This window comes from Ictidomys tridecemlineatus, chromosome 1, assembly GCF_052094955.1.
Source record: "Ictidomys tridecemlineatus isolate mIctTri1 chromosome 1, mIctTri1.hap1, whole genome shotgun sequence".
Taxonomy (NCBI): Eukaryota; Metazoa; Chordata; class Mammalia; order Rodentia; family Sciuridae; genus Ictidomys; species Ictidomys tridecemlineatus.
This window is the reverse complement of record NC_135477.1, coordinates 188,794,317-188,805,113: the sequence shown is the minus strand read 5'-3', so window position 1 is coordinate 188,805,113 and position 10,797 is coordinate 188,794,317.

Below are 10,797 nucleotides of genomic sequence, written 5' to 3'. Positions count from 1 at the left end.
GTCTCCCTAAGCCCTCTCCAGTGGGTCCTCATTATTGGATGGGTGGCCTAGGTCCCTGGGGTCCCCTCCCCTCCTTGCTGGTTTCCTATTTAGAACGTCTGATAAAGTTAGTGATATATTCTGAGAAGTTTAGTAGTTTTAAGAATTTTCGTATGACACAGTAAGTAAGGTAATTGGCTATTACAGGGCTTAAGATAGCCCAAGATAACGCTTGCTGTCCACACAGAACCTGTCTTCCTGCCTTCATATTGGTCTAGTTAGACAAAGTCAAGTTGTCTGAAGGTTCTTTGATGTAAATGAAAGTGATACTTTCAGTTATCAGTGAGGAGTCCTGCCTCCCCACATGTTGAAGTCTGAACGTTAGAGAAGCACACTGAGGCAAACATAAAGTAGGGTTTACCTAAAAGGAGTAACCTAGTCTTCTCCCAGGAGGGAGAAAGGGCCACAGCTGGTATCCTGGTATCCCAACAAGGAAGGTGTTCTGTGTGCTCATGCACACAAACAGTTAAGTTTTGCTGTGCTTAACAAGGAGTTCTGTGAGAAAGTATGAACTATTTGAACTGTGTCCTTTTTGCTGTCTTAAGAAGATAAAAGAATGTTCTGCCAAGTGTAAAATTTATGTGTGTGTGTGTGTGTGTGTGTGTGTGTGTTTGCCTGGGAATAACTAACCACAAGTTAATTGATAAGAAATACAGAGCACTGTGACCATAAACAAAGTTTTCCTGAGAATGTTTATCCATGCTTGTAAGGCTTAAGCTGCCAAAAGGATGTTTTTTCTTTCCCCTTGTTTTAATTAACAATGCTGTATGAAAGAAGGAGAGAAAATACGGTGCTCATTTTCTACTGAATGTGTGTATGTGCGTGTGTCTTTTTTAAGCATCTCTGTTGTACCAGGAATTACAGATTGTCAGCGGGTCTGACAGTGTTCCACCTTTTTATGTGTCCTAGGCTTCTTCTGTTCTCCTGCCCTCTTCCCCTTATCTTTCTCCTTCCTGCACACCTGACTAGGCCCAGGAATGCTCCTTAGGATGGCCGAAAGGTGGGACACAGGTGGGCTGAAGAGGAAAGGGCAGGATGGAGCAGCCCAGGACACATTAACAACCTTATAGCTCCCTGTAGGGAGGAGCAATTCCTGGGGCAGTTTACCTTGTTTTCCTTTTCTTTCTTTCTTTCTTTCTTTCTTTCTTTCTTTCTTTCTTTCTTTCTTTCTTTTTTTTTTTTTGTGTGTGTGTATGTGTGGACTGCTGGGGATTGAACTCAGGGCCTCATGCATGCTTGGCAAATGCTCTACTATCAAGCTGCTCCCCAGTCCAAGAAAATTAATGTATAGACTGCTATTTATTTATTCATGTATTGAGTGTTGGGGATTCATGCCTGGGATAAGAGAGTTATCCTTCAAAAAATACTTTCATCTTTATGAACGGGTTTTCCAGGTGGGTGGGTATTTTACTCAGGATTAAAAATAGAGGAACTTGAGCACTGAGTACATCCAGCACATTTTTAAAAATTTATTTTAAATTTTTGTTTTTGTTGTAGATGGACAGAATAACTTTAATTTGTTGATCTTTATGCGGTGCTAAGCAGAGAACCTAGTGCCTCACACATGCTAAGCAAGGGGCCCTGCCACTGAGCAACAGCCCCAGTATGCCCATTTTTATTTTTGGTTAAGACCAATTCTAACTAAATTTCTGATGGTCTCCACTGGGAGCTGGCTTTGAGACATTTGTGAAGTATGTTTCATTTCTTTGAATGTTAATGTCCAGGTGCTTTGGCAACATTTTCCAAAAGAGTATGTTTTCCACTGATTTTCCTTTGCTTCTTTGTCAAAGATCAGTGGAATGTATTTATACAGTGTCAAATACTACACCATCTTGATGATTGTAGTTTTTTTGTACTTCTTAACCTTAGGTAGTGTCCATTCTTTGAATTTAGTATTCATTACTGTGTTGGTCGTTCTGAGTCTTTCATGACTGAAAATCTAATTAAAAGATTTTTTATTGGGATTTTATTGAATGCATCACTAAAATTGGTATGACTTGATAATAAAACTATTTCCATCTATGAACATGAAATATCTCCACATATTTGCATTGTCTTTTATACTCTCCTTAGAAGCTTGCAGTTTTTGACATAAGAGATTTTTTTCAGATTGATATATGAGTATTTCTCTTTTTTTTCCTTTGTGCTATATAAGTGGTGTGTATTATTGTTAATGTTTTGTTTTCTGTTGCTAGGTGTTGTACTCAGGGGTGCTCTACCATTGAGCTACATCCCCAGGTTTTTTTTTTTTTTGAGACAGTCTTGCTGAATAGCCCAGGCTGGCCTCAAAGCTATGATACTCCTGTCTTTGGCCCCTGATTCCATGAAACTTAGGCATGGCTTCTGTGCCCAGATTGCTGCTGCCATCAGTATAATGATAGTCCTACTTATTAACCTTGTGTTGTACAACCCTAATGTAATCTTGTTGATTTTCATAATTCTTTGGTTTATCTCACATAAGGTAAAGAATCATACTGTCTCTTGATAAAGAAATTTGTGTTTCTTTTGAGCACATTATTTCATTATTCTTGACTTTTCTTTAATTGTTGATAAACTCATGATGTTTATTATTTAGCTTTTTGTTGTGATGGATGCTGTTAACTGGGTTTTAAATTTTGAATCAGCCTGGCATAGGTGTCCTAACTCCCTCTTGGCCTTTGTGTATAATTATCTTTTTTTAAATTTTTGGATTCAGTTAAGTAATGTTTGTGGAGGAATTTTGCATTTATGATCATGAATAATTCATTGTTTTCTTATATTATCTGTTTAATTTTGATAATATCATAACATATGCCTCAGAAGAAATTAGAATGTGCTTACTCTGTTTCTGTGTTCCAGAAAAAGAAAGTAGAAAATTAGTGGCAGTTCTTCAGTGTCTTGCGGAAGCCTGTATGACTGTCAGAGCCTTGTGTTTTCTTTTTTGTGTAGTACTTAGTTATTGAGTCAGTTTGTTCAGTAGGCATGGGCTCGTCTGTTTTGTGTATTTCTCTTTCTGCAGAAGCTATAGAATATTGTCTTTCTTAAAGAATCAGCTCAGATCCTCTAAGTTATCTGATTGTGTCAAGCACATGTTCACAATGTTCTTGAATTGCCCATGAATGGTAAGGATGGCTTGTTTAAACCTAATGAGTTTCTCTGTCCTGTTTTCTTAATTTTTCAATGTTATTGTATTTTTTATACCTTTGTTTTATTTAGTTCTTATATGTGGTGGTGAGGATTGAACCCAGTGAATCATAGGTGCTAGGCAAGTGCTCTACTACTGAGCCACAATCCCAGCCCTTGTCCTCCATTTTCCTAGCCTCATATGGGTTCATCAGGGATGCTGATGTTCAGGAAGAACTTGGTTTTGCAGACTTCTGATTTCCTGATTGTTGTTTCATCAACACCCTCTCTTTTACTTCCCTGTGCTTAACTTTCATTTACCTTGCTCTTTTTTCTCTGGTTTCCTGAAGTGGAAGTTTCCATGATTGCTTTTAGGTCTTCTTTTCTCAAATGTGCTTTGGATGACTTCAATACCACAAAAGCACCATCTGTGATGTTTTTTCACACTGACTTTTCCATTTTATTTTCCTCAAATGATCAACTTTTCCCTTGAGTGAACTCTTCCTCCTGTTTACAGACCTGTTTCACCTCCCATTTCCTGGAGGCTTTTCAGCTGTTCTGATCTAGTTTCTGATTTAACTCCCATGTTCTCTGAGTATGCTCTGGATTTCACTGGTGTTGCATGCTTGTTGAGGTGGGGTTTATGGCTTGGAATGCGGCTATTCTGGGTAGCATTGCTATGACCCTGAGAAGGCTTTGTGCTTTGCTGTTGGCTGATGGCCAGAGAAGCCCTCCCATCTGCTGCTCTGCTGCGTGGTCTTAGACCCGACTGAGTTGTGCTGATGTCTCCTAGTGTAACTGTGGATTCCTCATCGTCCTGGACAGTTCTGTGTGTTTCCACCTGATATATTCTGACTCTGTTTCAGGGGCATGCATATTAAAAATTCTAGACAGTTTATTGAAATTTGGGCCTAGTGTCACCACAGTGGCATATGCCTGTAACCCCAGCATCACAGGAGGCTTAGACCAGAGGGCTGCAAGTTCAAAGCCAGTCTCAGTAACACAGGCCCTGAACTGCTCAGAGATTTTTCTTTCTCAAAATAAAAATAAAATTAAAAGAGCTGGGGATGTGGCTCAGTGTTTAGGCACTTCTGGGTTCAATCCCTCATCCAATAAACAAACAAACAAAGAAATAAATGAAAAGAAAAAAAATTAGCCTAGGTGTCCCAGAGCCTGATCTTTCTCAAGGATGGTCAATCTCAATTGGTTTATTTTCCATTCATGAGCCATGATTTCCTATTTCTCAGTATTCTTTTTAAACCTTTGTTGTTGTTGTTGTTGTTGAAAAGTGAATGAAATGTGTTTCTCCCCTTTCTCTTATGGTGTTATTCCTGTTTGTTGAAGGCTTTGTGTGTTTTTCTAGAGATATATGTGCTCTGTGTAATAAGTTAGTGTTTGTTCACTCATTTGACAGATTTTTCTGAATAGCAGTGTGGTAGGGCAGAATGGAAACTGCAGCAGTTTCAGAGCTGACAGGCTGTTTTTCACCTGATGCACAGCAGCTCTGCTTATTGACACTTCACGTGGAGGCTTAAGAAGCTGCAGGTGCCTGTAACAAGATAACCATGCCAGCAGAAGGAGCCAACAAAGTAGCCATGAGTGAGCAATTCCTTTTAGTCTTATAAGTCCCTAATCTGAATGATCTGAGTCCTTAGGCTGTTGAAAAGCTTGTGCCCACATAAAGAATATAAAATTAACCCTCCAATATATTACCCAACTTCCTTTCCTTGATGTACTCAAAACTTGCTTATGTATAAAAGTAAAAGCCTGCTGTGCTCAGGGCTCAGGCTTGGGGAATTATTCCCCTGATCTGTGGTACCACTAATAAACTGTTGATTCCAGATCTCGGGATCTTGGCCCTCATTTGCCTCTACAAAAGAAGCTAGGAAAGAGCCATAGAAATAGCAAAAGCTCAGTTGTCATGTTTTCTGTTGTTGTTGGATTTTTTTTTTTTTTGGTAGTTGTTCTGGGACCTCTGTTTGAACACACAGTGGAGCTGTTTAAAACTGTGCTGTGCCTTTACTCTGCAGAACCATCCTGGGGAGCAGCCACTGCTGAGCATGTGGGTCTTGGTCCTCTCTGAAGGGATTTCTCCGGGCCTGTGTGGGCTTCCTTCCTTCCTCAGAACACCTTTCTTGTTTTACTTTGAAGAAGGATACTATGGTGTGAACCCTTGGGTGCTTAATCAATGAGCCACAGCCACAGCCCTCACTATATATATATATATATATATATATATATATATATATATATATATATATATATATATATATATATATATATTTATTATTTGAATAGAGTTTTGCCAACATGCTAAGGGCCTCAATTTGTTGCTGAGTCTGGCATTGAACTTGTGAGCCTCCTGACTTGGTTTTTTTTTTGGAAAAGAAATTTCTAAAAGAAACTCTCCCTTCAATGTACTTTATCAGATTTTAAGTGATGGTTGAGTGGGAAACAATAATTTGCTTTTCTTGCCAGACGCAGGCTGTATATCTACTTAAATTCTTTTAAGGAATTTATGGTAATTTTTCACAGTGATCACTTCTGACTTAGGAGAGTGACAGGTTGTTTTAGAAAATAAGAGAGTTTCCATAATGATTTTAATATAACATGCAGAAACGTGGATAAGATCTGCTGTGTGCACTCTGGATCCAGTGACCAGGGTCTCACAATGGGATGTGAGGCCACTGTCCTACGTAAGAGAGGGGCTGTCTGAAGGGCTAGTGAAGGCCACACCATGCTCTCTGCTCTCCACTGCTCCTCATGACTCTTCCTGAGGCTGTGGTGAACTCTTCAGGGCTTTGGGTCATGATGAGGTTCTTGTTCTGATGGTTCTGCTTGTGTTTCAACTTTTCTCTGGAGGGTATATATGTGGAGCACTCCCTCTCCCTGGAGCCATCATCATCTTGGATATAAATGACTTTCCTTCTTTAAAGGTCAACTGAGTACATTTGTAGGAGTTTATTTTGGGTCTCTATTCTGTTCTAGTTTATGGCAGTCTCTTGACAGTTTCAGACTCTCGGTTCTGTTCTATTTTTTTTTTTTTTTTTGCAGTACTGTATTGGTTTCAGACTTCCTTTTCAGTCATTTTGATGTGTTTATCTTTTTCTTTGCTGCTCATCATGTTTATAGAATTATTTAGGTTATTTTTTTGTAAAACTAAATTTCCATTGGGTGAAGTGATGCATACATCTAATCCTAGCAGCTGGAGGCTGAGGTAGGAGGGTAACAAATTTAAATCCTAGCCTTAGAAACTCAGGAGGCAATTAGTGAGACAGTGAGTACTGTCTCAAAATAACAAATGTGTTGGGAATGTGGCTCAGTGGTTAAGTGCCCTAGGTTAATCCCTGCTTTTTTCTTTTCCCCACCATAATAAATAAAAAACTAAATTTCTTGTACATTTATTAAAAGTGTTTTAGTCTTTCACATTTGGATGTGTAATACATGGACTTTTGTAGAGGAATGTAGTGCCTTTTGGCACCTAGATTCCAGTTTATCTGGACCATCATTTTGATCTGTCTCTACAACATTAACCTTTTTATGCTGTGAAGGCCAGCCAACTAGTCTCAGTCCCTTGCTCACATCTTGTTATTCTGTGCTCTCAGGAAGTCACATGTTTAAGTCCTTGAGTATGATTGTGTGTCAGGGGCACAGGCCATTCTGGTAGGTGATCTTTCTAGCTGTTCCATCGCTGTGCAGACATCATAGCATGCTCACAGTTGTCCATAGTCTAGCCTGTTTTACTCCCAGACTCTGTCAGATACTTGAAGATTCTGGGCTGCAAACCTGTTGCTTTACCACACTCTGGAAGAGCTAATGTGTTGGTTTACTTGCACTAGCATTGCTACAGGCACTATGAATCTCTTTCACAGCAGGCAACCATCACACATGGGTCATATCCTTGATGAAAGTGTCCTTGAACAGAATATGCCTATGTGGCACATGACTACTTCATTCTAGGGAGATGGCTGCTCTTCGTAAGAGTTGACAATCATTGGGCATACATTGTTGGTATGAGGTTTAGAAAATTAATTTCTACTGTTTATTAAGGAGATTATTATGATACTTATAAAATGTTATAAGAGTGTTGTTTAGACAATGTGACATCTTGGTGTCATTGAGTTATTTCTAAGAAAAGTGGCATCTTTCCACTTAGCCCAACTTCTTTGACATTAACCATAAGAAATTATCAATTTTTTGTGTTTATTAATCATTGTTCTTATTTACTAGTTGGCTAAATTTGTTCTATAGTAAAGCAGCTAGAAAATTCTAGTTACTATCTTAGTGTAACACACAGGATGAGCTCAGTCCCCAGTTAACACCTTGTGACAACCTGTGTGAAAGGTTGCCTAAATGTTGTTTATGAGGGAAGCTCCTTAGTGACCCCATGCCAAGAGGGTGTTTGGGGAGAGCTGATTCTAGGCATTTACTTAAGAATTTAGCAATAGACTTGCAGAAGGAAACAGGAGCTCAGTAAATACCATGTTGTTATCATTAACTATGTAGGCACAGTGAACCACTATGGTTAGCAGGATCTGTCCCAACTGATGAGTCTCCTAATTTCAGCAATTTCCTACTCTGTCAACTTTCTTTTCTAAGGATAAGTAATATCCGGGGTGCTAATATTTTCTCTCTACTGCACACAAAGTTCCTAGGATGTGTAATAGAGGTGCAAGCAACAAAGAAGTTATCAGTGATCAGGAAGCCAGTCTTACGTCCTGTGAACTCACCAAAAGAAGAGTGTAAAACACTTTACTGTTTGCTTTTTTAGTGGGCCAATCCTAGTGTTGGAATGGCTATGTAGAATTAAGTGTAGTAAATATTTGATGGACCAAAATGGAATTAACTGGAATGCCAGAGAATCAGTGAACATCATGCATGTTGAGTCTAGATTCCTCATGCTGTCAATCTCTCTTGGCTTTCACTACACTTTTGTGGGATATTTTAGATCTTAGTGACCCTTAAGGATGTGGCTGTGAACTTCACCCAAGAGGAGTGGGCTTTGCTGGATCCTTCCCAGAAGAACCTTTATACAGATGTGATACAGGAAGTCCTCAAAGACCTGGCTTTTATGGGTAATAATGATGTTTTTATAATTAATCCAATAGAGAACTCCTGTGTATTTTGTTCATTTATGTAGAATGTGAAAAAGGAATCATTTGGTAAATTATTGCAGCATGAAAGGCACCTGGAATTTGGCAAAGTTTTGCTAGGTCCTGAAAATTCATAATGATTGTTCTGGGTTGGTATTTTAGGAATCAAATGGGAAGACAAGGACTTTGAAGATCAAATTGAAAATTCTGTGAACAATCTAAGGTAATTGTACTGAGAAGTGGAAGCAACACCCTTGAGGGATACTGAGAATGTCATAATTTTTAAAAGAAACCAACCAAAGAAATATGCACAACTTGTATTTATTCTTATAAGATTGTTTACTAGAAACACATTCTTAACTGTAACAGATAGTCAGTCTTTTCAAAGTACTTGACATGCAAAACATACTATGAAACTGGATATGGAAATATCATTATTTGGATAATAATCATAGGGAAGCTGTTTTGTAAAGCATTGTCTCTTTCAGTCTCTTTATTTTTAGGACATTTGAATAAGTCAGAAAACCTAGGCTTTTCCTTCTGTTGGTAGAAATGTTAGCCTAAGACTTATTAATAAATAGAAAATCATGAATGAATCAAGCATTGATAATGTGCTGGTCATTCTTCAAAGAAGTCATATGGTAAACTTCAAAGGTAAAGAAGATAGTGTGGGGAAACTTTAAGTGAGATTCCAAATCTTAACCTGCCCCCCACCCAAACCCAAACATTGTAAATCCATGTTACTTTATGACTGCATTATATGTGGAAAAGACTTCATATGTTCTTCATTCCGTCATAGGCACATCACAACTCACTCTGGACACAAACAGTACAAGCATGAGGAATGTGAAGAAAATCCATGTGAATTTAAACAATGCAGGAAATCTCTGGTTTCTCTCAAAAATGTACAAACACAAATGTTAACATGAATGGGAGATGAACTTTCTAAAATTACAGTGTGTGGGAAAGTCTTCAGTTGTTCCAGTTGTTTTCAAGGACATGTAGAGACTCATGTTGGGTGGCAATCCTCTGAAGGTAAACAATGTGGTGAAGAATTTTCTTCTCTAACAGATGTTCAAAGATACATGATAACACCAAGTGGGGATAAAACTTTTAAGTGGAAAGTCTTTTATTTCTGTTCCTTATTTAGAAGACATGAAAGAACTCATTCTGGGGAGAAACCCTATGAATGTAAACAAGGTGGTCAAACCTTTATTTCACTCACAAGTCTACAAAGTCACATGGTCACGCACACCAAGGATGTATGTTTTAAATGTAAGGTATATGGGAAAGACTTTGCTTATCCCAGTTTATTTAGAATACATCAGAGAATGCACACTGGAGAGAAACCCCGTGAATTTAAGCACTGTGGCAAAGTCTTCATTGAGTCCTCTACCCTTCATTCACATGAAGAAACTCATAGTGGAGAGAAGCCCTATGAATGTAAACAGTGTGGGAAAGGCTACACTACTTCCTCTTACATCCAAATACATGAACAAATTCATAGTGGAAATAAGCCATATGAATGTAAGCAGTGTGGCAAAACCTTTACTCGATCCTCTAGCCTTCACTCACATGAACAAACTCATACTGGAGAGAAGCCCTGTGAATGTAAACAATGTGGAAAAGCCTGTACTTGACTCAGTCAGCTTTACTCACATAAACTAATTCATACTACAGAAATACTGTACTAATGAAAGCAATTGGCAAAGTCTTCTGTTATTACTATTCGACTCATAAACATGTAGCAAGGTTTCTGGAAAAAAAAACTTTTAATTTAAAGTGTGGTAAATCAATATTCTCTGTCAACTTCAAAGACAAGAAAGGGCTCAAACTGACACACACACATGCACACATGTGCAGTGTGGTGGGTGACTCCCCTTCTGCTGTAGATTAGTGGTATGCACCACCCACCCCTGTTGTCCAGGTGTGTAACAACTGGCAGGGAGCTCTCCTGTGCTATAGAACCCTGGCACACTCTGCCCCTAATCTGGGTCCTCTGCCAAGAGTAGAGAGTGTGGCCTCTAGGAGAGACCCTAGGGTCTGATCTGTTGTAAGAGTGCTATTTAAGTGACCTTTCTCTCTGATACCAGGTTTTTGTTGTATCACTTTTAGTGTTCATTTGGAAAGGCAGGTCAAAAGATGGTGTTATGGTGCTTCTGTTTTTAATAATTTGAGCTTAAGCTATCCAGTAGCACTTAGTTTTTAAAGGAGAATTTTGGAAGCTTTCAAGGAAAACTTTCTTTCCACATAATGAGACAGTCTGGCAATTTCCTAGTTTTATTTCTTTGATTCAGTGGAAATATTGCATAGTGGTGTGTAACCACTTGATGCAGAGCCAGGATTTATCTTATAAATCCATTTGACAAAGGCAGAAGTTACAGGTTTGCTACTGGCCAGTGTGAAGCACATGAGAAAATTTGACTGTCCTGGGGTGGGGGCATGCTCTGTAGGAGTTCAGTCTTAGTGAGTATATCACTGCTGAAATCAGACTCCTTGGAGGGCCACAGTATCTCCTGATAGGTCCTGCCTACTAATTCTGGGCAATAGTGTTGGTGTGTGA